Below are 25,573 nucleotides of genomic sequence, written 5' to 3'. Positions count from 1 at the left end.
ATATATATATATGATATTGAAGAGGAATATTTTTCAACATATAAAAGAAAATAAGATAGAATAATTTTTATTGATTTCCTTTCAACGTGATTTTATTTAATCACGATATTGTTCAAATATATAATGGAATTTTTTAATATAAGTATACAATATTAATTAAAAAAGAAAAGGAAATTCTTTGGAAAGTTTTTAAATCCAATTACGATTAAAGTTGAATAACGAGAAGATAATTCCATCGAGGATAATTCCTCTTAACCTCAACGAAACTCATCGATATGTTTATTTTAACTTTCGACTCTGTTTCTCATCCACTCGCCTCATCCTTTTCTATATTCGACAAAATAAAGAAAGAAACTTGGAGCCATATTGGGATTAAATTCCGTTATATTCTTAGATACTCATCTTGGATCTCGATTTTCGTACAGTTATACAATTTTTACTATAGTTTCTAAGATATTCTCTAATCTGTACCTAACATTATCCTCCTTAGATATTAGATTGAAACTTGGATCTTCTCAACAAACAATCACTGCTGTTTCACGCAAATATTCGCGCAAAATCTTTCGAAAAAGATTTAACTCTTAACAATTTACAAAACAATTATCCTCCATCACCATCCATCACCACAATTCACATAGAAACCTTTCAAAAAAAAAAAAAAAAAAAAAACCTTTCCTCGACTAACAGCTCTACAATTTCCACTCGAAAAACAATATTTCCAATATTTCAACTCCCTCGCGCCATCACGTTCGCTTTTTCACTCCTCCATCCCTCCCACGCGTGCAAGAAACGCAAGAAGACCTGTCGCAAGCTACGTGACCACGTCCTGACCACGACCATCCATATCCATCCATCCATCCATTTCGTTTCATCCTTGAGAAAGAAGGGTTATCCTTCTTTGGAAATGCATGTAAAATCGAACGGAGGACGATAGATGATACCGTCTCGTCGACATCGTTAATCGGGTGTTTTCGTTCGATCCATGCACCACCACCACCATCACCATCCTCCTCGTGGCGGCTACACGCTCGTGTAAATCCAACGGTATTCAACGACGATGTGCATTAAGACCAAGCTCGCCGGTAAAGCACCGTAATTCTGCGGCTTAAACGTTTACGCGGTTATTATTCGACGATAAATCCTCGACTAGGCGCGTGCATTTCGCGGTGACTCGAAACGATCCGTTTTATTAACCCCTTGACGGCGTTCCTCGTGTTTCGTACGGGCTGTGAGCCCGCGTAATAGATTGTTGAACAATAAATTTCCCTCCTCCCTATTCATATCTTGCTTCAAATATTTTTAAATCGGAGATATATTTGGAAATAATAAAACTGTCTTCGTTCGTGTGTATATATATATATATATATATATATATATAGATCATTTTGGATAAAATATATCGGTGTATATATCGGTAATATATCGATGTCATTTTTACGTAAATTATTTGTTTCGATTCGAAATTTAATTCTGGAAAAATTGAGTCGATGCATAGTTTCATTTTTAAATTAATTTTTTTTTTTTTCTAAATTCGAAAAATCGAAAAATCAAAAGCTATTTTAATTGTCGAGAAAAATGTGTAAGATAAAGGAGAAAAAAAAAAAAATATCTCGATGAATTTGCCGTCGAGGAACCGTTCCATCTTCTTACCAATAGGGACGTTAATAATTATTATTCGTAATTCCGTGACACGACGATTCGAATCCTGTCTCTTTGAGGAGATTAATCCGATTCGCGAAAATTAAGAATGCCACGGAACGAATTTATCGTCGGTCGTTGACTCGAGTTTACGAGCATCCCGCGAGAATCTCCCTCTTCGAGATTCTTTTTTATTTTTTCCTTCCTCTTCTCTTTCTCCTTTTCACTTCCACCTTATCTTGCTACCTTTTCTTTCTTCTCCTTTCCTTTCCTTTCTTTCCGTCTTCTTCGTGTACATTCTTTTTTTTTATTTATTTTTTTTTTCTTTCTTAATTTTTCGATTATAAATTCGACGATTATCTCGAGAACGTTAAATTCCACGAACGTTTCACTTTTATATCGTGTCCCGCCCGCATTATCTGCCCTAACTGACTTAACAGCCTCCTCGAGGAACAATGTCAAGCAGCCCTCATTGTCTAGTCTTTCAGTTTCAGCAAAGACTTCTTCCACTTTCACTCGTGGTAACAAGACTTTTCGACGATGATTGCGCGCAACGCTGTACAAAAATATATTTCTGGATGTTTTGTTATTGCAATGTTCTCTTCGTATCCATTTTGAATTGTATTATATCGGATTCTTTTCGATTTTGGTACGTAGAATCTATTATTTTGTAAATTATAAATACATTATCGATGGATATTTTTATAAAGAAATAGAATCTAATTAGAGATTTGTTATTTTTTGTATATTTTTTTGTAAATTTAATAACAAAACTATCAAATCTATTAAAATAACTACATAAATTTATTTATTTAAAGATAAAAATTGGACAAATAACCGAGATAAATTAAATTCATAATTCTTTAAAATCATGAACAATGTATATTCATGTATGTACATATTTTCTCGAATATTTCATCTCACATTTCGATTTCACTGATTCAATACCGAAGACAGATACAACTAAATTGATAAATTTATGACTCGTAAATGATAAACAAAATTATTGAAGTGAAATGATGAGTATTGCAAAGAATTTTAAAAATAAAATCGATTCACGTTTACGAAACATCGTTAAATTAATACTGTTATATTAAGTGAATCTGTCAAGATTAATTATTAGGAAAAAAATTTAACATTTATTAAATTAAATAATTCTGTTGAAAGATAATTTTTTTTAATTTTATATAATATTTCAGTGATTTTTCAATTAGATGATAAATGATTATAATAATTTAGTATTAGATCAGATATTAAAGTGATAGTATTTATCACGAAAAATGTGAAATTATGTGCAAACCTAACCTATACAATTCTTCGCAACGAGTAAATTTTACGTAAGTAAAAAAATCCTTTTAGATTCTTTTGCTATACTTTCGATACTTTTCAATTTTCTAATCATACGTAAAAAAACGTAGTCTTGGAACAAATTGCGCGGATAATTATCGGAGCAGTATCTTTAATGGATATTTTTGGGTTAAATCCACTGCACAAGGCCGTATGTTTCGTGACTTAATAACCGACCAGGTTAACCATAGAACCCACAGGTACAATTGCCCATAGCACAAATCGTCCATTATTCGAATTTGGTCGTTTTGCTCCTGAGAGATCTCGACCGGAAGTCGCGAATAATGGATACGAGTGAGAGTTCATACGAGTGGAAGAACATATAACGACTCGTGTATAAGCGTTAATCTTTCCTCTGATATAATTAATAAAAATTTTTCAACTTTCTCGTTTAAATAAAAATTTAATTGCGATTTTAAATTGAAAGATAATGATAAAAAAAAGGGGGGAGGATGAATAAAGAGGAAGAGGAATAGTTGTCTGATAAAGAGGAATAGGAATAGGATGATAAAAAGGGAAAGGAGGAGAATGCTGAAAGCAAGGAAGCAAAGGAGGATAATAAAGGAGAAGAGGAATAGGATAATAAAAAGGGAGAAAAAGAGGATGATAAAAAGAAAGAGAAAAAGAACAAAAGTGATAAAGAAAAAGAGGAATAGGGTGAAAGAGGAGAAAGAGAAGGATGATAAATAGGAAAAGGATAAGAGTGATAAAGTGAAAAAGGAGGAGAATGATAAAAGAAAAAAAAAGAATTATGATAAGAAAAATGATTTAATTTTATATGATTAAATTTCATTAGATATGTCATAAAATTTCTTGGGATATAATTACTGATAATTAAAAACCTACTAAAAAATTAATTAATATTTTATCTTATGATCATTATTATTTTTTATCCTCAAACCTTGTTGAAATGAATGAAATAAATTCTCGTTTATAAATATTAAAATTCTTTCTTGTAATTATAATTGATTTTTTAATTATATATATAATTATATATTTTATAATTATATATATATATATATAATAATTAATAATAGGAAATTATAATTTTTAATTATAAGAAATAATTATTAATAATCTTTAAAAATCGTTATTTTATTATTAAAATTTTTTATAATATAAAATTTAGATTATTATTTTAATACAATATTTTTAATAAGAAATTGGTCTTATACCAACGTAATAATTAAATAATTTAAATAATCGGAAAAATCGGATCTTTTAAAAATACAAAAAATTCTAAAAGATTCAATGCTATTTGGAATTTTAATTTAACTATATCCATCATTATATTTCATTAAGTCAACTATTTTATAACCTCACTTTTTTATCTTTTCGAAAATAAAAAAAGTTTTTAATATTCTTCTCAATCTAATTAGTATATATAATTATATATAATTTTATTTTATGTTTAATTATTAACTATCACAAAAAAAGACGAAATCAGTAATATGTGCAAAATAATAACAAAATAAAGAAACGAGATATTGATATGTATTAACGCGAAGAAGTTATTCAAAAACAATTGAAGCAATGATTACAGAAAATTTTCAACAAAATTTCTCTAAGAATAATCTGGGACGAGAAATGATGAGGATTGAAAGAATAATCATCAAAAATATACATATATAGGCTCGTAATGATGCATTTTTTGCATGAAATGTTACATCACTAATTGGACAGCTCCTTCAATCCTCAATATACTTTGAAATATCGATGTTCAATAAATGTGTCTGCAACTATATATATTCATAAAACAAATACAGAAAAAAAAATATTGAGAAAAAATATTTTTCTATATCTGCATATGTATAAAATGTATAAAAATATTAATTATCTGTTATTATTATAATTGGTAGCAAAAAAGTACACATGAGAAAATTTTGAATTTAAAAAATATAAATAAAATTAAATTTATATATTTAAAAAAATTTCTGTATATTTTTAAATTGAAAAAATTAAATAATGGAAAATTTGAAATAAATAAAGTTGATTTGAAGATTATGTCAAAAAAAAATTTAAATCCTTTCAAATAAAAAAGTTGAAAAATTAATTAATTAATAGAAAAATAAAAAATTATAGGAAAAATCTGTTAATTAGAAAAATTGGCACAATTAAAAAATTTTATTATATAAAAAATATTTTCTGAAAATATAAATTTCAGAAAATAAAAAATTTTTTTTTGAAAAATTATTTGAAAAATTAATACGTAATTTTCAAAATTTCAAATATCATTTTCTGTATTTACTTATTTCTTTTTTTAAAAAAAATATATCCATATCATTTTTTAATATGAAAATCCAATTATCATACAATATTTTTCATATTGTAAGATGAATAATTTAAATTGAAAATCTCGAATGAATTTAAGCAATTTTTAATCCAGGAAAGAGAAGACATGTTTTAAATTCTTTTCAAAGACTTAGCTATTCACGAACATCATCGTTCGTCGAATGCGAAATGTTCTCTAGTTTCTTAAAAAATTTCTATCAAGAATTACACGTAGAGAGATTTGATGGAAACTCGTTTGAAAATACGAAATTTAATTTTATAAGCCACACTAAAATTTTTCCCAGATAAGAAAATTTTAATAAACACCCATCTATTTTCAAAAATATGAAAAATTTTTATCTGTAATGTATAAAAAATTTCAATTTTTATATATGTCTAAACAATCTATCTTTGAATTATATTAATATGTAGAAAAAAAATGAAAAATTTTAAAGCTATTTTAATATTTCCAAATTATAAACAAATTTATATAAATTATTTATAAGAAATTATTTATAAGAAAATTATCATTAAGAAATAAAAAAAATTTTTAAATGTTCATAATAATTATTGATTTATATCAACATTCTATATTATGTGTTAAATTTCTTAGTATAACATAATAAATTATTTTAACTTTACAGTTAATCTTATATTAGAAATGAATACCTAACCTATAATTAAAAATATATGTAATGATTATATAAATTAATTTTTCAAATATAAAAATTAATGAAAATCATTGAAATGAATTAATAAAAATCAATATTATTTATTGTTATAAAGAGAAAGTGAAAAAAAAACATACCTTTTAAAAGATTGTCCTAAATTTTCAAGATTATACATGTTCGAACGCAGTCCAACGATCCATGTGATATTTCTCGTATATATATCTGGTGTCTTAATGGATGTTCGAGATCGCAATGAACATATTGGCAAATAATATCAATATAAAAATAAACGACACGTCACAATAAACATTTTTATTTTTGGACTCGTCCATTGCAATTATATTTCTTACTTAGTACGTTCGAACATGGAATTCAAAATGGAAAACCACGATCATACACCACTTACAATTTCACTGATCATTTTAACCGTTCCATCCCGAAATTTACGATCGATTATGTATTTACATTTTCGGAATTTCGTCCGCACTTGTGCTTTATTTTGATAGCAATATAAATCAAAAGTTTTAAACATTCTCAAACTATTTTTGTGTCAGGACACGCGTGGCTAGTTCACTACTTTGCAACACTACAATACTACTGTAGACAACAATAATAATAATAGTAATATATTAATGGTAAATATTAATAATTATATGGACGAAAAAATCATGATAAAAAATATTTTTCAAAATATTAACGAAATAAAATAAATATCAACTTTAAAAGAAAAATTAATATATAATTAAATCTGTCATTTGACTAGATTTGTCACTGATGACGTAGAACAAAGTATATCGATATATCGATCGCACAAATTGAATATCGAATAATCGAATTGCCTAAGAAATAATGGAAATGATAAAAAACTTTGAAATTGGGTTATAAGAAACAATTTGTATTCATTAATATTGTTGGCAAACATATTATTCCACGTGTATATAACGTGTTATATAAATCCGACACTTTCGCGGGAATATATATTTATGCGAATCGAACTACCGGTGATCCATGGGCAGCGCCACACCGACACTATAGAACCACGTATGTGTTAAACTTTCCCTCGCACTTAAAACGATATAAACGCTGAAATTGCTTTATATAAACATCGTCAAAAGAAAAAATGATAAGAATATTCGCATACATACCTTGAAGAACAAGCTCGCCAATAGAACAAACACTTCGACCGGCAAAAACAGCTTTTCCACGCGTTTCTCCCAACCTAGACGCGTTTGTATAGGCGTGTACACACGCAGCAACAATGGACAGTTGACACCTCTCGATATCCCCTGACGAACAATCGATCGGAATCAAGATAAACAAAGATCCGCGTTGGATAATCAAATACGATGGTGACCAGGCACAGGACGGAATAACAAACCGAATGCACTTCGTACGTGTCAACGGTCAGCTTCCGCTAACTTCACGTCTATATGCCGGTCTTCTCATCGATCCACAGTAAATCTCGTTCGATTCCGTTTGATCTCCGTTAACTTCTCGCGTAACTTGTCTATGAGAGCCAGCCACACATACACATATACATATATGCATATACACCCGTATATGTGCAAAATAAAACGAGACGAAATAAGACAAGCGATGCTTACGCGTATATACATGCACAAAGAACGTGCATGACAGCAAAAACGAAAAAAAAGAGGCAAACACGAGAGACGAACAATCCGATGAATAGAAATTCGATTGGTTTCACGAATACACGTCTGACACCGGAGTGAGTAGCACAACACCACCAGCACGACGACGGCGACGACGACGACGGCGACGACGAGCGACGACGACGACGACGACGGCGACGGCGGTGGCACGAAAACGACAACGACGACGACGACGACGTTGACGGGCGCGAAGTCGGTGAGAGACTGGACGACACGCGACGAGTCACCGTCGACGATGAGTCGAGTCGCTCTGACGAGGATCCTGGGGCCATCAGGCTGCTCGTGAGGGGGTGGAGGCGCCTGAGCGCTGGAGTGGGGGGACTATTAGAGAGAGAGGAACGCTGCTCGGTGGCTAGTACACGCCGCGCCGGGAAAGGGGAACGACGTGGCGGAGAAGTGGGGACCACGACGTCGGCGTCGGCGTCGGCGTCGCTTCTTTGCCGAGGGCGTGGTCCTGGTTGCGACTCTTCGCGAGTTGAGAGATAGAAACCGGCCTGATACCGGTGCTACTCTCGACGCTGGAAAATTTCTCGACAGCAAGATTTTCGAGGATTTAACCATACTTGAAAAAGTAATTGAAGCGTTTCGTTATTTATCGTTGGTGTCATCTTTTTCCTTTATTTTATTTATTTTTTTTTTTATATATATTTTAATAGAGTTCGTTTAAAGTTTGAAGGAAAAGAATGGAGGATAATGGAAGATATTTATTTTTTTATACTTTAAGGTTTGAAGATTTATAAAAAGGAATTATGTAAGATTTTTAAATGATATTGATATTAGATTACCAACATTCTTCTAATATGGTAATTATCATTGGTATATAAATGAATGGTTGAAGTTTGATTGAAATTTGAAATTGAAATATATATTAATATTATTGATATTGATATTATTATTATTTCTTTATTTATTAATAAATAAAATCAATAAAATTTCGTAAGTTTTATTAAAATTAGTACAAATAATTTGATAAATTGTTTTCATTTTTAAAACAAATTTTAATGAAATTCGATAAATTATTAAAAATATTATCATATAAATTGTATTTATTAAATAAATTAAGAATGTAAATTAAAGGAATAAATTCCCAACTAAAATATGCAATTATGCTCTGTTTCACTCAGTATATGTCCTTAATAATCCTTCTCAGAAAAGTTTTAATCCTAAAGCTTATGAAACAGTTCATAGTGAATCCCCATTTCAGTACATTGACAGATCCAAAAGGATACAAATTAGGAATCATTAAACGATTTACGTATAATATAATTTCTACGAGTTTTTATTTATAATTTAATGCAAAAATCTTATTTAAAAAACACAATAATATCACATGACAGTTTTTAACGAAATTAAAAGATTAAATAGATATGTATATTAATACAATATCTACATATTTCATATTATAATTTTAATTCCACTATGAGAAAAAATTAATTTCACTTAAATATTAAATTAAAGAATAGATATTAAAACGCATTCAAAGAAATTTAAAATTTCTTTAGATATGATCATATAAAAAAATTTAAAAATAACTTAAATATTTACCAGTAGTAAAGAGTTAAATTGAGCCTCCCATAAGGATTATATATAACAGTATTTTATGCTCTCTTCAAGTATATTTATCATTTAACAAAATTCATAAAATACTAATCATATAACACTTCCATTCGATTTTTTCAGATGTCAGAACGAAAAATATATTTTCCTCGTGAGTTTCGACGTGAAATTGATCCTACTGTGGTTGAAAGAGAAACGATGATTCCATTACATTCACTCGAGATAAAGAAGAAACAATGATACTCAAAGGTTTTAGCCTATTGGAATTGTCACTTTCTGTAGGCAAATCCCTACTGATAGAGATTGAGTAGTACTATTGACACAGTATTTTCGCTTACAATGCACTCTTGCTACAAAAAAAAAAAAAGGTGCAGGTAAAGATGAAATAGAGGTACAAAGCGATTTTTACATATATAATAATAATGGATAGAAATAGAAAACATATTTGAAATTAGACTTCAAACTCTTTATATTATCTTTATATTAATTCCAATATTTTACAAATTTTTATTTCATATCGATAAAATTATTATTGTACCATTATTACACATATTAATAACATTATTTATAAATTTTATAACATAACAAATTTTAAAATTATACCTCCATTTTTTTATTAAATATCAATTAACTTCAATAACAACGAGAATTTTTACATATTGAAATAAATTTCCGTTCTAAATTTCTAATTTACAAAATATATCTTTCTAATCTTTCTTTTCAATTCAATGTTGTAGCTCGTCCAAAAAGATACGAACACAACGTGTGAAAATACATCTTTCTCGAATTAAAAGTATGAAAAGTTAAAGAAGACGGATATACACACGAGGGAGAGATATATATATATATATACGCAAAAATATTCCCCGGCATAATGCTACACATGTATCATTCATGATTCATAAATAAGACGACAGCACGATTTTCCACCTAACTCGATTCACAAACGATTCGAATTGACAAATACTTGGTGTTACGCCGCGGTTGCTAACCCTCGGATTTCCCAGACGATGCGAAACAACTTGTGCCAAATACAGTTTAACACCGCTTGCATCCCAATAGGCGAAACGCTCTTGAAATATTCCACGCCGTGTGCTCTCGATGGCCGGTGGGTGGACGTTGTATTTTTACAGATCGTCTCCCCTTTTTAAAATTTTCCCACCCCCATCGAGATCTCGATACAAGGCAAATATTTTCGCATCGAGCGAAATATGCCCCTTCCTCCCCTCCTTCCTTTCCGCTCCGCCGGTGGTCTGATTTTCATCGAAACAATCGGAACGGGATAATTTAATTCTCTTTTCGTTCGATACGAAAACGAGATTCCTTCGTGGAACGCGTGTTGCGAAGTGGAGGAGGCTGTGTTCCATTTGTTTGCTCGGTTAATAACACGAGGATGGTTCGATAGTTTTCGATATTTTTCCTTTGGTTCCATTTGAGATGCTGCAACGCTTTTAAAAACGTAAAAACAATATCGTGTTTCGATATTTATTATCGTATTTTATAAAATTTTAGAAAATAATAATAGGAATATAAGAAAAGTGAATTTTTTTTTTTCTTTTTAGAAATTCGCTTCGAAGATATTTCGATCGTGAATGAGGATCATTGATTGATGTAATTTGAAAATTTGAAAATTTTGATTTGAGAAAAGCGGAATCTTGAATTTTGTTTTTCGAATAAAAAGTGGAAGGAAAGAGCGAAGAGCGGAAGAGGGAAGGAAAAAAGGAAAGCGAAGCGCGTAAGGGGAAACGGGCAATTTATGGTCAGGCGCAGTTTATGTTATCTTGTCTCTTTTATACCGTTTATGATCTATGATTATAAACAACTTTAAAATAATATATGTTGGACGATAATTTGGTAAACAACCGCAATCTCTTTTTAAACAAAATATTTATTTGGCTCAACTTTCGAATCGAGTCACTTACATAATCAATATTTAAAAAATTCCAACAATTTGCATCGGAATGGAACTATATTAAACACAAAATATCCCTGTTATTCGTTCTTTCAAATTATTCCAAAAATGCGTCTTCATAAAAATTGATACAGATATTCCTGGCATATTTATAGCATCTGTGTAACATCTTTGAAGTAATAAATTACTACTTAGAGACTTAAACTTAAATCCAGAGAAATATAGGCAATAAATTTTCCATTTTTGTATCGTAACGTAATACTTTATTACAATTAAAAAAAATAAAATTCTCGTCTCCATCCTAATTCGATTACATGGCACACGTGCCTAAAACAAAAATATCACGAATACAGAGCGCGAATAGAGAGACGCAAATATGTTTATCATCGAATTTATCTCGACACGTATAGAATTGCCAAGAATTTACGATACTCCACGCACTTTTAAATCTTCCACTCCATTCCCTCCGGATCGTTCAACGAATCACTTCGACGGAAATTCGTCTAGTTTTCCCCATACCATCGTTCCAAGACTCTAAAACACTCTAAAACACGAGTCGAAATTATATTATACGAAGCGAAGAAAGAAGAGTGGAGAAAAGTGGCGAAAAATATAGGATCCGCGGATCTGACCCAATTGGAACGATTCGGATGAAGGGGAGGGGAAGAGGATCGTTAATAAAACGTTTAGGTGACATGCCTGACGGTCCACGTCGGACAAGGTTAAGCGGCGACCCTCGAACTTATAAATAACCGCGAAACATTCCCTCACGGAGCAACGCGCTGACTTGGAGAGCGTGGTGGATCGGCATCGAGCGTGTAGACGCCGCCACGATCAAATTGGGAGGCGTTAATTGGGTCGAGACGGACGTTTCCACTTGATACGCTCCGTGTTTTCCAACTTTATTACGCGTATACCACGATCGACGAGGATACAGATGCGACGTTCTTACGAGGATAGGGGCGCTTTTTCCGAGGGATGGAGTAACGTTCTTCCGACGAGAAATGAATGAACGAGTGAAAATTTGTAAATTCGTTGAAAAAAAATTTTCTGCGTAAAAAATAAAAATAATTGCGCGGTTCGGATGAAATCGAAAGAAGTACTTTGGAATACGATGGAGTTGGTTTCCCCCAACTTTTTTGAGGAACCATCCAGGAGGAAACTTTTCTATTAAAGTTTTCAATATTATTACTCGTAGTTTCTTGGAATTTAAGAGTTTGTCTTTTTTTTTTTTTTTTTAACTTATATATTTTCACAATGATAGAAGTAATAGGAAATTATGATTGGATGAAAATTCGAGAATTTTTCGGCTTCTTCGTTTCGAGTTTCCGGGTATATATGTAAGTACGATCTTAGGCACGATCTTAGGCACGATCTTAGCCAGAGTCGAGATACGAGAGGTATGAGATACTTCAAAAAAACGAAAAATCAGTAGTTTCGAGTAAATTTGGACGTTGATCGAGCACAGTTCGAGCAACTTTACGAGAATTTTTATACAGACATTCTTTCTCCGCAATCATTTTTCTTCGAAACCAATTGCGTCACACAAAAATCTACAAAATGGTATTACCTTTTTTTAAAAATATCACACTATATATATCTTTTCATATGTTCAATTATATAACGTATTTATCTTCAAATTTTAGAATTATAAGAAAAGTTTACAAACTTTTGATTGTTGAGAGGGATAAAATTGATGCATAATTAAACGGAACTTCTTCGAGAAGGATAATAACTAGGATGAGGAAGATCTTCTAAACTTTGAACAACTCGATAAACGATAGTGAATGACCTCGAAAAATCCACGTGGCATAGGTCAGCGAACTCGTCTTCGAGAGGATTACACGCATGCATAGTTAAAAGAAAAACACGTGTATATAGTTCGTTGCCTTCGAATTTCGAAACTTCCCTCATCCAGAAGAAAAATTATACTCAAAACAAATATTATATCTCCCTCTCAGAGATCGAATAAATCCTTCAACCCTTTATTTATTTGTTGAAATGTGATTTGTAAAATCGAGCTCAATATTTCCTCTTAAAAAAATAATAAAAATTAAAAGTCGACGCGTCCAAAAAATTTGTAAAATATCGAAATATCGATTTTAACAATTGTACCAGAAGAGAAGAGTAAAAAAAAAAAAAAAAAATGGCCGAATTTCAACGAACATGATTCCAGTTAACAAATGTTTTTTTTTTTTTTTTTTCAAAATTATCTTTAATGCCAAACACGCGTGAAACGCGCGAGTCGATGGTTAACAAATTCCAATTAACGATAAACGACGAGAATCAATTTATCTTTCGGCAAAGCTTTTACGCGTGTAACAAAAATCATTTTCGATCGACAACGTGACGTGGATTATCGAAATTTTCGGTTTTAATACGGATCGTTGAATGTGTGTAAAGTATGAAAATGGAGACGAAGATTTGATAGACGCGTAACATTGTCAAAAATAAACTGTAAGTGGCAAGATGCAACTTCCTGTTTGAGTTACGTAAGCGGCTAGCTTGTCTTCATTCATTAGCTGTTGCGCTAACAATAAGTCGAAGTGTTCAAAGTCAATAGTATTTTTAACTTTATTGTGTGCGTGTGAAAATCAGTGGACATTATTTTTCTATTTATAGCGTATTTCGATTTTTCCCCTTTTTCTTTTCTTTATAGCAAATTTTGCAACGCGATCTATATTGAAAGATAACGTAAAAAAATTATTTATTTCCTTGAAATATTAATTTTTGGATTTTGAAAGTGATATATTATGTATTTTTTTTTTCTTATTAATATTTGATATTTTGAATTTCGATAGATATTTTGTAATGTTACATTTTAATGTTTATTCGTTATTTTGATTTCTAAAGTTCTTCTCGGAAATATATTTGTCTGCAACTTGAGAACTGTTACATAAGCATATTATAAATATTTATGAATCTTTAGAAAATAAATTGAATAATTTGTTTAATTCCTTTTTCCATAAATAAATAATTATTTGCAAAATTTTATCCTCCCGAATATCATAAATCAATAAAATATGAAAAGTGTACAGATACATGTATAAATTACATTTAAAAAACATACATGTGAATTATGGGATAAAGTTAAATATTAGATGAAATTTTATTTTCTCGCTTCTCGTGAGAAATTTGCGAGAATTATGTTACAAGACAAAAAAAGTATTTTTGTAACATGCATTGGACGATGTTCCGCGGAAAGATAAACACGAAGAAAAATGGCGATCACGGAAATAAGAAGGGGAAAAAAGTTGAATAATGTGAAACATTTTTGATTTCGCGATAAAGAATTGGTTGGCAACCTTGCTTCGTGCAAAAGCATTTTAATAGCGAAGAAATTTGTTTGGTGTTAAAAGATGGGACTTTTATACAGGACTGCCAACTAAGATCCCTTCGATGTGAGGACGCATTTACTATCGCAAATATTTGTTTAATCTAAAATTTATATCAAAATCGATTTATATCAAAACTATATGAAAATATATAATGGAGATAAAAATAATTCTTTTAGAAGATAGAAATTCCGTGCAAAGATATAAAAATTGCAATTATCATTATAATAATAAGAATAACGAAATCGATATTAAAATGCAATATTATATTAAAGTGTAACAAAAAATTTAATACGAAATGTTCAAAAAGTGACGAAAATATATTATTTCAAAATAATATTTGATAAAATTAAATTAGAATTTTCGTGTATATTCATAAAACAAAAATGAAAATATATAAATCAGAAAAACACTCGTATATAGTAAATATTTCGTCGTAAAGAGTATTAAAAAAATATATAAAATGTTGGAAAAATAAAACTAATCAAACAGAATTAAAAAGATCAAAAAGATACGTCGACAGATTGAAGGATTAGTGAATAGTCCATTGACAAAAAAAAAAAATCCTTTGAAATAAAAACATATTTCATCCGATATAAAAATATAAAAATCGTACAAGAATTTAATATTTCGTCATTAAAGAAAAAAATACAAAAAATTTTCCATCAAACGTACAAAAATTTCGAAAAAACGTAAAAAAAGAAACCAATCGAAAATCAAGTGGATGATAATTAATTAAGAAAACGATCCTTTTTAAAAAAATATCGACCAATTTCCATTAAAAAAAAAAAAAAAAACATTTGAACCCGAAACATTTAAAACTTCTAATCTACGATGAAAAAAAGGGAAAAAAAGATGAAATAAAAAACGTATCGAATAATTCACGCTCGATTCATCGAATCAATTGAGATTCGTTCGTAATCCTCCATAAATATCTCATTGATATCTCATCGTCGGTTAAAACCAGCCCGGTTATTTTCCCGAAAGCGCACGATTCACATCCAAGATGCCTCGTACGTTTCGTGGAAACTCCCACGGAGCCCCAGAGATCGCAGCCTCCGCTTCCGTTTAACATTCAGGCCACGGCATAGCTAGAAAACGAACGTGCACGTCAACCCCTACCCTCGAAAACTTTCTCACTTTCACACCACGTGTCGATCCACGGGAGAATCGAGGCTACCCCGCAAATAATACAACGGGGGCGAAAGCCTCTAATTAACGGGATCAAAGCGGGAGCAACACTCGTCAAGGTGACTTTAATTAATCCTTTGACGCCTTTCTTTCACCATCCTTTCCTCCGCGACGTTTCCATGACGTGGAGCGATTCTTGACGAGACGACGTCCGACGATGACGGGGATAACGAAGTTATTCCTGTGTCCACGTGAGAGAATCCGTTTCGAGAATTTCTTGGTAGAGGATGAACGGCGGAGGCTGGACGCAAATACGACGAGTTAATGATTCGAAACAACGCGTAAGGTTATTTGGCGAATGGCCAGGCGGCTGTGAAAATTCCACAGGAGTTGGGAATCGGAATTTTCGAATGTTCGGGTGTTGATCGAGGGAAGATCGAGGAGAATAAAAGTGGGACGAGAAAAATAGTGGGCGAGGGAACGGTCACGGCAGCTTGTTGCGCCGCTCTTTTCAAGAGTGTACGGAGAGCAACCTTCGACCGGGCACCAGCCTCGATTGTTTATCCCATTCCGACAGGCCGAACGGACGTTATACTTCTGTTTGGCAAAGGGAGATTAGGAGGCCGGGAGCGGGAATGCGGGTTTGCAAAAATAGGCACGCGTACGTGCCTCGATTTTATGACGGCACTACTTGAGTTTAAGCGATACGAATTTACTCGGTAATTCATTGAAGAAATTTATATTCTATAAATGAATTGCGGTGGATTTTCATGCAGATCTTATATTACGATATGTTTCGACGTTATTTTACGCAAATGGAGCGAGCACAAAATGTTTCGGTTGTAAGTGTCCACAAAATCCGTTTGATTCGATCAATGTGATTAAATCAGAATCAGACGGTTAAATGAAGATCTAATATTCTTCAATCACAAAGAACTTTTTAAAATCTTCAATAAGTAAGATTTTAACTTATAATTATTTTAGAAATGATATATATATTCATCGTGAAATTTACTTTAAAACTTGAGCGTATAAAAATTAAGAAAACTTTGACCTGTTATAATTTTGAAGATAGTAACTTCCGTACAACGAGTGAACGATCATTGGAAGTACGGAATCTTGTATTTTAAAACGCATTTTGATTTATTTCGATATGATTTTTGGTTACCGAGATATCGTCGCGTAAAAAAAAGGTAATTTTTTAATTATTCATCTTGAATCCAATTAAATTCTATTAAAATTAGAAGAATTTTGAACCGTTGTAACTCCGAAAATAATAACTTCCGGTCAAAAAGTGGATGATCATTGGAAGCGCGGAACTTTACCATTTAAAACGCTTTTTCATTTATCCCGATACAATTTCCGGTTCCTGAAATATCATCATTTAAAAAAAAGGTAATTTTTAATCACTTGTCTTAACCCCTATTAAACTCTATTAAAATCAAGGAAACTTTGAACCGCTATAACTTCGAAGATAATAACTTCCGGTCAAAAAGTGGATGATCATTGGAAGCGCGGAACCTTACCATTTAAAACGCTTTTTCATTTATCCCGATACAATTTCCGGTTCCTGAGATATCATCATTTTAAAAAAAGGTAATTTTTAATCACTTGTCTTAAGCTCTATTAAACTCTATTAAAATCAAAGAAACTTTGAACCGCTATAACTTCGAAGATATCAACTTCCGGTCAAAAAGTGGATGATCATTGGAAGCGCGGAATCTTGCCCTTTAAAACGCTTTTTCATTTATCCCGATACAATTTCCGGTTGCCGAGATATTGTCGTATAAAGAAAAGAGTAATTTTTAATCGTTTACCATCTCTGTCCTTGTCGCTTACTCGGACCTCTCGTTCTCATCTTCTTTCACTGACCTATCCCAAATTTCAGACAAGCGACAGACGCGATTCCTGGAAAAACACAGTAAGCGCGTTTCTAAGAAAAATAGGGCCCATTCATAAATCTTCGCACTGTCTTAAGCAGGAGATTTTGAATCCTTATATTTTAGCAACCGATTGAGATATCGGGATAAAACAAAAAGCGATTTCAATGGCACAAATATTCCTATTTTCTGAGCGAATTTCAATGAAAATTTTTAGTTTCTTCTCACGTTTTTGTTTATATGAAAAGTCAAAATTTCATTTATAAGTTATTGTTAATATGCAACGGTTTGTTATTATGATATAAAATATTATTATGATATAAAATGTATAAGAATATGATTTAATATATGTTTTACACACATGATGTATTTGTAATATATTTTACAGGTAGTTAGATATTAATTATTATTAAATTAAATATATACTGAAAATATTTATTGATTTGTTAGATTGAGAGTTAAACAAAATGGAATCTATTTAACGATTAAAAATAATGAAATTAAATAAGTTCGTGTAACATATGATAGAAATAATTCAATAGAATTAATTGATATAAATTGGTAACAAGATTATTCGAGATTTTATCAATATTATTTTAAAGTTAATAAATAATAATTCTCTGAAGATTGTTGAATATTTTATTATTACGAAAGTGTTACAGAATCCTGACTGTACGAAACCTTGATTTCTCAAAGGATTTACTTGCCATTGTAATTATTATTAAACCGCGAATAACGAAGTAAATTTTGGAAATTCTAAACGAATTTATTAGACACGTTCAAGTACAAATTAAAAAAAAAAAATAACGATTTTTATCTATTAAACACTTAAATAAAAATGTCGAGTAAAATAAAAAAAAAAAGTGATTGAATCTCGCTGCTTTTGTGGTTTCCGGAATCAATTCGTCGTATCTTTTTGGAGAATACTGATTGATTTCAGTATCTGAATAATGGAAATCAGCCCTTTGAACGAAAACTTTTCTGGATTAATCTATTTACTCGCGCGATAAAAAGAAGTTTTAAGTATCTTATCGTTAAATACCAATTCGATAGAATTAATTAAATTAAAAATTAAATTTCGAATCGAAAATATTTTTATCGTTTCAAATTCGATCAATTAAAAAAATCTAATCTCGACGAATCGTTTTTCATTCTATATATTATTTATAAAAAATGGACGAATATTTTGAAATACGTATAATAATCGATAATTTCAAACGAATTAATATTTACTCTGTTGCAGTTATAATAATTATTAATCGTGAATGAAGTACAATGAAACAATCAAAAATATTGAAACAAATTTTAATGAAAATTCCATAGAAAAACAATCAAATATCTCCATGATTTAACATTATGCAATGCACGATGTATTAAATCGAGGTAATAATAGACGATCCCGATATTTAATAAGAATTCGAAGGAAAGAAAAGAATATTATATCAAGATCCCCCGACCATATTTCTCGACTTTTTAATAACCATTGAAATCCTTGAAACTCATCATCAGTTAGCGCAATATTTCTAAACCAAGTATAGTTATTCGAGTAAAATCGAGTCACGTAGGAAGGAAGAAATGCAATTAACCGAAAGAAAGAACGATAGAAATGTACGAATACCTTAATAATTCTGCGGTGAAAGAATAAGAAAGAAATATTTCACTTTTTAATAAGTAACTCTCGTTCCAGAGGAGAGAATAAACCAGAACATTGGTAGCGTTTGTACTTTATCCTACACGAAAGAGAGAAATCTTCTTCTGATTTCGTTCCGAGTTCGTTAACGAATTGTTGAAGAAAGAATTTTTTGAAAATAAGAATTTCATTGGAAAATAAATTTCAATTTAATTTATTAAACGGTGTTAAACGATGCATAAAATTAAATAATTACATTCTAAAATTTCATTCTTTTCCCGATAAATCCGCGATGATCTCGATTATTTTAGTGGACGTTATTACCATATCGATTGTTCTGGATGAAAATTCAATCCCAAATTAATCGTGCCTTCGTCCCTCATCGAAAAGGTTCACACGCTTTCTGTAATATGCCTTCAGAAGGTAATTAAATGTAACGACGCTTAGCACGTGTAAATTTAATTAGCAACTGCTGAGCCTTATTAAACTCAATGTACAGTCGAAGTCGCACTCCTGTTTAGACGAAATTACTGGAATGGAATAATAATACTAAAGAGGTTAAACATAGAATACCTAGAAAATAAATTTAATTAAGTGTAAAGAATGAAGGAGCACGTGATGTACGATCGTCTTAATTAATTTCGTTATCAATAGATCGATCAAAAATTCATTACGGATGATAAAATTTTTTGAAAGAAGAGAAAACTCTCTAAAAGATATATTTCCATATATTTTAATAATTGAGATGAAAAACAAATTTTCCTCCAAATTAAATTGATCCGTTCAAAAAAAATAAACCAAGTTTAAAAATATTTATTTTTTAAACCAGTTCGCGATTATATATTCGCGAAAAATATCGTTTAGATTCGAATCGATCGGTGAGAAAAGAAAAGCAGGTGAGAATGAACAAGTTCGTGTTACAAATGATTATATTTCACTTTATGTTACAAAAAGAATTTCTAATGCGGGTAATGTCCCGTTTTTTTTTCTTTTTTTTTTTTTTTTCTTCTTTTTTTTTTATAGTTTAATAACGTTCAATACCAAGTCGGCCATTACTCGTGGCCCGAACATTCAGCTTGGCTATCGTTTACACGTTTTACACGCTTGTCCCTCACCCGATAATAAATAAGTATCGCTGAACATCTACTTAATACCTACTATCGATATCGTCTAATTAACACGATGACTGATTCTCTCCGTCTGATTAATTCTCGATAATAATAATAAGAATAATAAACATGGAAGGATGGGAGGGAGGGAAAGAGGAAAAAATCACGAGTTCGCTACAAACATACGGGTCACGATCTTCGATCGATCCCCGTTCTACGATTACACATGGTGTCTTACATTTAAACGTACGTACACGGTACATCTACGAAGAAAATATATCGAAATCGCTCGTTAATATAAATCGTCGATAAATTCTTCGGCATTTCAAATGTCTAGGGCATAGCGCGTCGAAACATCGTCTGTCTTTTTCTATTTCTCACTCTTGTTATATGATGGAGTTTTACACTAATGTGCATTTACACTATTTACAATGATTCTGGGTCCATGCACGAGCACGCTGTTTTCTTAGTGGAAAAGTTGCGTTCTTTGGTTTTATGATGTAATAGTCTGTCAATGGCGAAGAAAATATCGTATAAAAATCTTTTACAACAGTTAAAATTACACACAAATTTCATTTTTCGAAATTGTTGGTGAAATATTTGTGGGATATCTATAAAAATAGATTTCGTAATTTGATAATCGGTTTTTCTCAATTCTTTTTTTTTTTTTTTTTTTTTTTTTNTTTTTTTTTTTTTTTTTTTTTTTTTTTAGGTTTTTTTATCTTCGATTGAAATTTAGCGAACCGTTACGATGCCTACCGGAAGATCTAAGGAGAGGATATTAATTGCAAACCACAACTCGACAAGATATAATAACATCGTTCTATGAAGACGTAGCGAAGCTAACGTAACGAGAATTTTAAATTCTAATTATGAAACTTGGTTTTAATATCAGATTCGTAGACTAACTCTATAAAAAGTAGTTATACGCATATACCGCTATATATTTTCTAAGGAGTACAGCTATTATATATAATTTTATATCTAAGACTAAGCGATTTTATTTAAATCGGATATCAATATCTCTAAAATATCATATTTCGGCAACGGAATGGTTCACTGCATTTGCACATTTTATCACTGGTTGGAAAAAAGGAAAATAAAATAAAATAGGATAAAAGAAAATGAAAAACAATAAGCTTTAAAAAGAAAAAATAACAACAGTTTTAAAAATAACATTCTTCGCCATTGAAAAACACTTTAACGCGAAGTGAGATGAGAAATGGGATCGGTAGAAAAGAAGGAATGAAAAATCGATATTATCTTCGACTTTTTGACTAAAATATGGACCCTGTTAAGATGCAAGAAACACACGAACGTCCTCGAAGACGTAGAAGCTCATATCCCATCCTAAATCATGTATTAATTACCGATCGACAATAATTCCAGCATAAATTACGCGTAATCGGTTAAATCGCTTAGATATTACGCCATTACAGCTATAGTCTTATTTGACACTCGAGCGTTCCTTTTTTTTTTCTTTTCTTTCTTTTTTTTTTTTATTATTATTATTATTTTCTAATACTCATATAATCACGATCTAAAGCGAAATACACCATCGCCAGGAGATTAGCCAAAAATTGGGACGCAATCGGAGCTTTTTATGGAAGCCTTGAACAAGTCTGCCTGATAGTCGTTCTTCCAATTTTTCTTATTTGAACCACGAGCAGACAGATTTTGATATTTATTGTTCTTCGATAATTCTCTTAATGAACTTTCATTCTTTTTTTCGTTTCTCTCCTCTCTCTCTCTCTCTCTCTCTCTTTCGCTCGCTCTTTCTTTCTTTTTCTAAATTTATATTAAATCGTTTTCGACCAACATTTTCGCGAATGTAAAAATATAACAGTTTTAATTTTTTTCTATTTTTCATCTCTTTTTTTTCCATTTTTTCGTGATAATAATAAATTTCGATCATCTGTTCTTCTCTCCTATACTTATACTCTCTCTCTTATATACTTAACCGTATATAAGCTCGATAAAGGATAGATAGAAAGAAATGTATATTTATTTGTCGAAGTTTCTTCGGTACAAGTTTTTGAAACGATTTTTTTTTAAATAAATAATTAAAACAATATTCGAATACCGTTATTGTCGAATATAAGATCATTTCATAAAACAGTATTAATTTTAAGGGACGTATTTTTTCCTCTCTCTCTCTCTCTCTCTCTCTCTCTCTCTCTCTCTCTCTCTCTCGTACAGATGAAAGGATTTTCAAATTTTTGATAAACTTTTTTTTTTTAAAAACAAGTACAATCGATCGTATCTCGATTTGCTGAAAAAAAGATGTTTCTATGGATACTTTCTTCGGAAATTTCAACGGGATAACATCTGCAAAGAATTTTGCCGATATGTATAATATAATACGAAGGAACTTTTTGAAGGACGTCAAGTATATGCATGAAGGATAATAAAATCCTTCGAAAGGACAGAATGTTTTTGGCAAAAGTTACTTATAACTTTGCGCTTTGGCGATCGAATTTCGTTCTTTCTATTTGCAAGATCTTTACTCTTATATTCTTCTCTCTCTCTCTCTCTCTCTCTCTCTTAATTTTCTTTTTTTTTTATGTCAAGAACATTCATCCATCATTATTCAAACGATCAAATTTCGAATTGTATTACAGAATTTAAAGTTTAACCCTTTGAGGCATTATTTCCTTTAAATAATACAACATTAATAACGTTTTCGAGTAATTTCACATTTACATTATGCGTGAAATAAAATATATCTATTAATATCAATAATGAAACCATATTAATATTTTTATTATATTAAATTATTATTGATATCAATATTCTATTCAATATTAATCTCAAATACCTGTTCTGAATACTTTAATAATCGAACACTCAGACATTTAAATATTTGAATATTTAGATATTTATGTACTTGTTACATTATTTTTATAACATACAAAATTTATAACATACAAATTAATTTATTATAGCGAAATAACAATATGTTTTTTTAGCGCAGTTTGCTCCACCAAAGGGTTAATATTATACAATGTTTAATAGAAGATGTATTCTCGTATTCTTTTGTTTTTTTTTTTTTTTTTTTGTTATAAACGATCCCGAATCGCCTTTGGACAACGCGGACGGCAAGGCGAAAAATCGAGGACGAATTTATGTTAAGGACGAAATCGGAAGGAGAATATAGTAACTAATAATAGTAAGAATAATTATGAAAGAAAAGAATATTTTTTTTTGGTTCATTCCTGGCAATGGTGTAAAAAGAAGGGAAGGGACGGTGGCTTGAGGCTGGCTCGGTTTATGGACACAAATTAAAACTATGTACCTGTGTCTATCGCACACAAAGTTCAACTTTAATGAAACAATTTTAACTAAAACAAAAAAGAAATAAATTTAAAATAATTTCCATTGCACTATTAATACAAAAAATTAAATAATATATAATAATAATAATAGTAATGGGAAAATAATATAAAACAAAAAAATAAAATTTAAATTTTATTTAATTGATTGTTAGCTAATATTAACTAAATTGAAACAAAATATAAATAAAGATTTCTCGTTTTTTGGATTAAAATTGTAGACACAGGCAATACAATAACTATACAATATAAATATAATAATAGTGACAATTGATAATTAATGAACGATGAATAAATTATCTTTTAGGTACTCATTTGGATTTCGCGACGAAGCTGACAGCAATATCGCAATAAACAATATAAAATTGTAATATTGATAATAATAATAGTAATAATAATAATAGTATTAGTAGTAGTAGTAGTAGTAATAGTAGTAGTAGTAGTAGTAGTAGTAGTAGTAGTAGTAGTAGTAGTAGTAGTAGTAGTAGCAATAGTAATAGTAATAGTAATAGACATAATAATAATAATAATCATAATAATAATAAAGATAATACTAGTAATAATGCTAATAACAAATTTGATTAAAAACAGTTTACAATAAACGTATAATATTATGTACATATGCAGGATATATTAAAATTTTACAATGATTTAAAATAAATACTAAATGTAATAAAAATGTAAAAATATAAATATATATATTAAATATTTTATTTTCTTTATAAAATTAAAATAAAAAATTTTAAGCAAATTTCATCATTTCTATCTCGCTAAAAATTATAAAATTATATAAAATTGCATCCTGCATAATGTATCATATATATATCTCTACGAAAATACAAGCATTCACACACATGCTCGCGCGCATTTCAACAGTTGATTAAAATTTCGACTTAATTGTGGAGATGCTAAATCTCGTAGAGATATTAGATATCAATAAAATATTTTTTTTTGAAAATTAAAATTTCGTTTTGAAATTAATCTTTATACTATTTTATATATGCTCTTTTACTTTTTCTTCTTCGTTTATTTTGCACTCGTAAATGAAATATAAAGAATAATATATATATATATATTGAAAGTTACCGTAATCCAATTTTGCATCAACAAATATATAAATCATTAAAGCCTTCTTGCACAAAAAGTTATTAATTAATAATATTATTAAATAAAATAAAATATAACGAACATCAAATCATATATATATATATGATTTTTGTTGCATAATTTTTATAATTCTTAAATTTAACATTGAATAGAATGATTATTTGATTTGTAATTAAAAAAATTTATTTATAATTCTTTACTTAATCTGTTATTATTATGCATACAAAAAAACATAAAAAAGTTATAAAATTTCGCTAATAATATTAACTTGATTATGCAAGATGGCTAAAAATATATATGAAATTTAAAAAACAAAAAGAGCAATATATATATTCATAAAAATATATATAATTCCAAATTACAATTAATAATTGTAATCAATTTGTTGTCTCACACAATAACTAGATTGAATATTAAAAAACGTTTATTATTAAAAACAATTATTATGCATTGATCAATATCAAAAAGCACAGTTATAACTTAAAAAATGAACGGTTAAAATATATAAATAGATATAAATTAACAACAATTACTAAATAAATCTGAAGTGAATGCAATAATATCACTAATAGATATAAAAAAGCTGCCAAATTACATAAAATTGATTTAAAGCCTATTTAGGCCAAGTTCTATAAAATACTATAAAAAATGTTTTCTTGAAAAATACTAAAATCATGATTATTATATAATAATCTAGCAAAAACGAGTTAAAATGCCATTGTACCAGAGACATTAAAAAACAATGACTGAAAAAAAAATGATAAATAAAATAAAATAATATTTTTATGCAAGCAATAAAACACTTCGTCATAATTAAACCAGATTGATAATCCAGACTACTTGGAAAATGGGTCCCTAATTCTGTTATTTTGCTATTCTATACGTCTTTTTTCTCAATTCTATACATCTATTATGTTTTTTGTTCTACTTTGATTATAAATGCTACAGTCGCGCACAGTAATATTGTCTCTATGGTATGC

General features: G+C 29.9%; 1 protein-coding gene, 1 long non-coding RNA gene and 1 pseudogene across 2 annotated transcripts in view; 1 reads left to right on the top strand and 2 right to left on the bottom strand.

Annotated features, from left to right (window-relative positions):
• The window catches only part of LOC122716257 (receptor-type tyrosine-protein phosphatase kappa), a 99,959-nt gene extending 92,152 nt beyond the window's left edge, over positions 1 to 7,807 (bottom strand). The window contains exon 1 of the mRNA XM_043939159.1: positions 7,073 to 7,807. The gene's annotated coding sequence lies outside the window, so the exon portion shown is untranslated. The remainder of the gene's footprint in view (positions 1 to 7,072) is intronic.
• Positions 7,808 to 11,025: 3,218 nt separating this feature from the next.
• LOC122716292 lies at positions 11,026 to 12,991 on the bottom strand. Its single transcript, XR_006346991.1, has 2 exons — positions 11,511 to 12,991; positions 11,026 to 11,396 (listed from the first exon to the last, which is right to left on the bottom strand). It is a non-coding gene; the product is annotated as an uncharacterized LOC122716292 (long non-coding RNA).
• Positions 12,992 to 21,438: 8,447 nt separating this feature from the next.
• LOC122716244 lies at positions 21,439 to 23,953 on the top strand (annotated as a pseudogene).
• Positions 23,954 to 25,573: the final 1,620 nt, after the last annotated feature.

This window comes from Apis laboriosa, unplaced genomic scaffold, assembly GCF_014066325.1.
Source record: "Apis laboriosa isolate Shangri-la unplaced genomic scaffold, ASM1406632v1 scaffold43_cov150, whole genome shotgun sequence".
NCBI classification, from domain to species: Eukaryota; Metazoa; Arthropoda; class Insecta; order Hymenoptera; family Apidae; genus Apis; species Apis laboriosa.
Note: the sequence above shows the minus strand (reverse complement) of the source record. Positions and strands in the feature narration are given on the sequence as shown.